This window comes from Lynx rufus, unplaced genomic scaffold, assembly GCF_022079265.1.
Source record: "Lynx rufus isolate CCGP_SWC_20201006 ecotype Redwood Valley unplaced genomic scaffold, mLynRuf1.p SCAF_5, whole genome shotgun sequence".
In the NCBI taxonomy this organism is placed as follows: Eukaryota; Metazoa; Chordata; class Mammalia; order Carnivora; family Felidae; genus Lynx; species Lynx rufus.
This window is the reverse complement of record NW_025814867.1, coordinates 126,433,841-126,439,552: the sequence shown is the minus strand read 5'-3', so window position 1 is coordinate 126,439,552 and position 5,712 is coordinate 126,433,841. Positions and strand designations below refer to the sequence as shown.

Below are 5,712 nucleotides of genomic sequence, written 5' to 3'. Positions count from 1 at the left end.
AAAAAATTAATGTTTATTTTTGAGACAGAGACAAAGTGCAAGAGGAGGAGGTGCAGAGAGAGGGAGACACAGAATCCGAAGCAGGCTCGAGGCTCTTAACTGTCAGCACAGAGCCAGAAGCAGGGCTCGAACCCACAAACCGTGAGATCATGACCTGAGCCGAAGTCAGATGCCTAACCAACTGAGCCACCCAGGCGCCCCCCAAATTATACAACTCTTAGAAGAAACACAGGGATGAATCTACATGATTTCAGATATTACCATGGAGTCTTAGATATGACAAAAGTGTCAACAACAATAAGGAAAACAGATAAATAGGACCTCATCAAAATTAAAACACTTTGTACTTCAGGGGTGCCTGGATGGCTCAGTCGGTTGAGTGTTTGACTCTCAGGTCATGATCGCACAGTTCGTGACATCAAGCCCCATGTCAGGCTCTGTGCTGAGTGTGGAGTCTGCTTGGGATTCCCTCTCTCCCTCTCTCTCTGCCCCTCCCCTGCTCTTGCTCTCTCTCTCAAAAATAAAATAAAAATTAACAAAATAAACAAAACCAAAAACACTTTGTGCTTCAAAGGACACCATAAAAAGGTGAAAATGGAAACCAAAGAATGTGAGAAAATATTTGTAAATCATATATCTGATAAGGAATTTGCACTTAAATATATAAATAATACTTAGGATTCATAATAAAGAGACAAATAGACTAATTAATAAATGGGCAAAGGATCTGAATAGACATTTCTTCAAGGGGGATATACAAATGGCCAATAAACACATGAGAAGATGCTCAACAACAGAGTCATCAAGGAACTAAAAATTGAAACCAAATGTGATACAAATTCACACCCACTAGGATGGTTATAATGGAAAATACAGACAATAACAAGTGTTGGTGAGGATATGGAAAAAATAGATCTTTCATACATTACTAGTGGGGATGTAAAATCGTGTAGTAACTTGAACAACACCCTGGAAGTTCCTCAAAATGTTAAACATGGAGTTTTGCCTTAGCAATTCCACTCCCAAGAAAAATGAAAACTTATGCCCACATGAAAACTTGTACACAAATATTCTCTGCACCTTCATCACAAAAGCCAAGGTGGAAACAACATCAACTGATGAATGGTTTTAAAAACATGGTATATCCACACGATGGAATATTATTTGGCCATAAAAAGGAATGATGTACAGATACACACTACAACCTGGACAAACCTTCAACACGTGATGTTAAGAGAAAGAAAGAGCCTGGGCACCAAAAAACCTTTACATGATTGCATTTATATGAAATAGACAGAATAAGCAATTCTATGGAAACAGAAAGTAGATCTGTGGTTGTTTAGGGCTGGTGGAACTGGAAAATAGATGTGCAATAGCTGAAGGACATAGGATTTTTTTTGAAATGATGAAAATGTTCTAAATTGGCCATGGTAAATGTTGTATAGGAGTATTCTAAACCACTGAGAGCTATATACTTTTTCAAATGGGTGGGGTGCAAGGTACGTGAATTACCTCATAAAAATCTTCTTACAAATGCTATTTTAGGCTTCTACCAGACAAATGCAAACTGTGATTAAATAAATAATTTTGCTTTACAGTTTTGTATTGTCCCATGCATTTCAAACATATTATTTCCTTTGATCTCTGAGACAACCATGAGAAGTAAAATTAAACTAGACGAAGTAGTTTTGGGAGCCACCAATGATCACTCAACTTTGTAGAGAGGTTTACTTTAAAAATATTTTTTTAGCATTTATTTATTTTTGAGAGAGAGGGGGGAGAGAGAGAGAGAGAGAGAGAGAGAGAGAGAGCAAGTGGGGGAGGGGGAGAGAAAGACAGGAAGACAGAATTGGAAGCAGCTCCAGGTTCTGAGCTGTCAGCACAGAGCCTGAGGTGGGGGCTTGATTGAACTCACCAACCAGGAAATCATGACCTGAATCAAATTCAGAGGCTTAACCCACTGAGCCAGGCAGGTGCTCAGGAGAGGTTTACTTTAAAAGACAATCTATCTGTGGGGGGTCCTGGGTGGCTCATTTGTTTGAGCCCAGATTCTCCATTTCAGCTCAGGTCATGATCCCAGGGTCCTGGGATTAAGCCTTTCATCCAGTGACTCGGGGCTGAGGGTGAAGCCTGTTTAAGATTCTCTCTCTCTCTCCCTCTGCCCCTCTCCTGCACTTATGTGCTCTCTCTCTCTAAAATTAAAAAGTAAAAAAAATAAAAATAAATAAAAATAAATGATGAACTGTAAAGGGAGGGCACAGACAACTTTAGAAGGGAGCTGGTTGAGAAGGCTGCACCCGGTAGGGAGGCAGCCCAGAAGCACCTGTATGACCAGCCACACCATGTGGGCTGAGATCCTCAACCAGCCTGAGGAGGATATCAAGAAGGTAATGGCGGACATGCAGAAGGGCCAGAGAGGGGAGAAGCACTGGCTGACTTTGGGTGACACTTCCCTTCCTTTCTTCAGTGATGGACCCCCAGGAGGAAGAGCAATGGAGGAGGGGGGTGCAGCAGAGAGATCTCGAGGCTAGGAGAGGTGGGGCAGGGGCTCCAGTCCCCACAGGGGTGATCCTCTGATCCTGCTGGGTCTCAATGAAAGATTAACCAGATATTTCCGTATCCAAATGAGAACAACCAGAGTTTCTTATTATGAAGGCTCCCTGCAAAAGGGCACCGAGTCCTGCGCTGGGGGCACCCTCCAGCCCAGCCACCCTGTGTCACCTGCGAGACCACTGGAAGAGGTCTCAGAGGATGCTCAGCCCCCACAGCTGGGACGCGAGAGATCCCAGGCACATAGCTGCAGGCAGCAGCAAGAGGATCCCAGGGGCGTAACCCCAGCAGCCCTAGGGGTCCGCCAGTGGCTGACCAAGTGCTGACCAAGGAGGAGCCTGTTCCAGAATTGCTGGAGCCTGGGGCCCCCGAAGCTTATCCTGTCTCTGAGCTAGTGTCCCTTGTCCTTAAGACAGCCTAGGTTGATACAGAGGACTGGTAGGGTACCCTCTTGTTCAAGCACATCTGCCTAAATGTCCCCAACCCCTGAGAAGCTGGCCTGCCTGTCCTGTTGTACCAGGGGCCCCTTTGGCATTTTACAAATAAAGACCCCTTTGCTAAATAAATAAATAAATAAATAAATAAATAAATAAATAATCAACTGCATTAATTGATATTCTTTTAAATGTCAAAATTTCATTCAAATTTAAATTGCCTGGGTGCCTGGGTGGCTCAGTTAGTTGAGTGCGAGACTCTTGATTTTAACTCAGGTCATGATCCCAGGGTCATGGGATAGAGCCCCACAATGGGATCCACACTCAATGTGGAGCCTGCTTAGGATTCTTTCTCTCTCTCCCTCTGCCCCTCTCCCCTGTTTCCCCCTCAAATAAAAAAAAATTAAATTGCCTGTATAGTTGGTAGTAATTAAGCAGCCCATAGATTTCTGGTTATGTTCCTTACATTAAGCAAAATTCTTTTTGTTGTTGTTGTTTTTAATTTGTTTGTTGGATTTTGAATAATGGTAAATAGAATGCCAAAAGGCGATTTTACTTTTCCAAAATCAAATTTTTGGTTAAGTTCCTAACCATTTTAGGATAACATTTCCCATAGTTGTTTCCATATAAGATTTTTGGTGAGTATTTGATTCATCCCAGTTCAATTCAATTGTTTGAATAAATACTATGTCTATTTTATGACATCGTGACCTTTTTTTTTTAATGAAAGATAAAGCTATATAAAAGGTAACTAGTTATCCAGTGATTATTTCTAATTAAAGGGATCTGATTAAAAAAAAAAACTTTTGAGAAATTAAAAGAAGAGTGCTGTGTGTCCTCTGCATACATGTCTGTACTAGTTCCCGTAGCTGGGAAAATGATTTAAAGTACAGTATGTGCAACCTGTTTTTCTGGTAATTACAAATCAAGACATATGTCTTTGCAACAGGAAGAAGCCAGCTGCCATTTTAAGCATTCTTCTGTCCCTGCTGACTTAATTCCATTACACAAAAGTCCCACCAAAGGTAATTTCAAACAGAGCATCCTCCTGCAAGATCTTTCTTTTGCTGCATTTCTTGAGTTTGAATTGCGGGACTACTAACTAGAAATGAAAGTATCCCATTAAACTGTTAGGTTTATTCTCCTTTAATACTCTAATCATCCCAGAAAGTCATAGAGGAAAAAAAAAATTCTGCACAATGTCAAGACAAATTATATTTTGCTTTTCTGTTCTCTTGCCTTTATCATTTAATTCATGAACTAAAAAGATTTATGAACACTCATTGCTTATAAATTTGACAGATCCATTTCCCATTTATACACGTTTTAAATTCAAATACACAGAATAAAACTATTACACATATTGAAGAGAACTGAAGCTATTTTTAAATTAGTCAATCTATTGATATTTTAGTATTTAGAAGGAGTTAAGAATATTAACCTTTAAACTTGTACAACTGAATAACATGAACTCTTCAGTAAGAAGTAGGCAGTTTGTTTTACTGACAAACTATTTTCCTAAGTGTCTGTGCATAACAGAAGTGTGAGACCAGAGCTAAAGTACATTGAGATGATATAGTTCATCGAATGTGTTATTTTCTTTATGTTCAGACTGTAGCATTCACTATTTTCCAAATGTTTAGCTAGTTGATATTAGATATGAAGTACTATTATGAGTCCTTGAGACAAATTGTTAAGGATTTAGTGGGAGAGACAGACAAATTGCTAAGTTATGCGAGAAATGCTATAGTAGATATATGATTAAATCAGAAGAGAAAGAAAAATTCATTCTGACTAGTTGAATCTGAATGAATTAATTTCACAGAGAAGAAAATGCATGCATGCGCGCGCACACACACACACACACACACACACACACACACACACAATAATTTCCAAGTATGAGAAACCATACTTGGACTAGTCATGTGATTGCTTACTCTCATATAGAGTGATGGGAACTGCAATATGGTTGTATCCGATGATCTTTCACCTGCTTAATCCCTCAGTTCCCAAAAGTGCTAGGGCTAAATGCAGAGGGTTCTTTGTTATGCCTTGTTAAATAATTCTGATTTATTCAGTCAATGGGAAGTCACTAGGAAGCTCATAGGAGTTTTAGGCGGAGGGCTATCCACAGTGGAAGTGTGGAGGATGTACCAGAAGTTAGGTTCCAAAGGAATAAAAAATGAGTTATTTCCATAGTCTAGGAAAGGCACTACAATGCCACTGCTGCTGTCACTATGTCTACTTACTGCCACCACCAAGACCACCACCACTATTGGATAGAGTTCAATGAGTACTCACCATGTGCCAGGGACTCCTCTCAACTTTTAACACATACGATCAGAATTGATCCTCACCACAGTTTATACAGCAAGGAGAATGATAAGGAACAGTCAGAACTACTTCTTTTCCCCCATTCTTTTCTGCACTATTGACTACCTCTTGGTCTCATCCAGATATCCAGGCTCTTGCCTTCTTCATGTGATCTCAGTCAACTTCCTCCTGACCTTTTCTGCTCCTTTGCTTTCCAAAGGTCTGAATTACTATCTGCACTGCCCTCACACACGTACCCCAATTACTCCACATCCCATCATGCCAACAGAGCTGCCTACTAGAATCCCAACATCAGATCAGTGCCATACCCCACATCACTGCTCTGCAATTACACATCTGAGTGCTCGGGATTATATCACTTAAATATGTTGATTGGCACAACAACAGTTCA

General features: G+C 40.4%; 1 pseudogene; it reads left to right on the top strand.

Moving 5' to 3' along the window:
- Positions 1-2,327: 2,327 nt before the first annotated feature.
- LOC124527272 (B-cell CLL/lymphoma 7 protein family member C-like) lies at positions 2,328-2,971 on the top strand (annotated as a pseudogene).
- Positions 2,972-5,712: the final 2,741 nt, after the last annotated feature.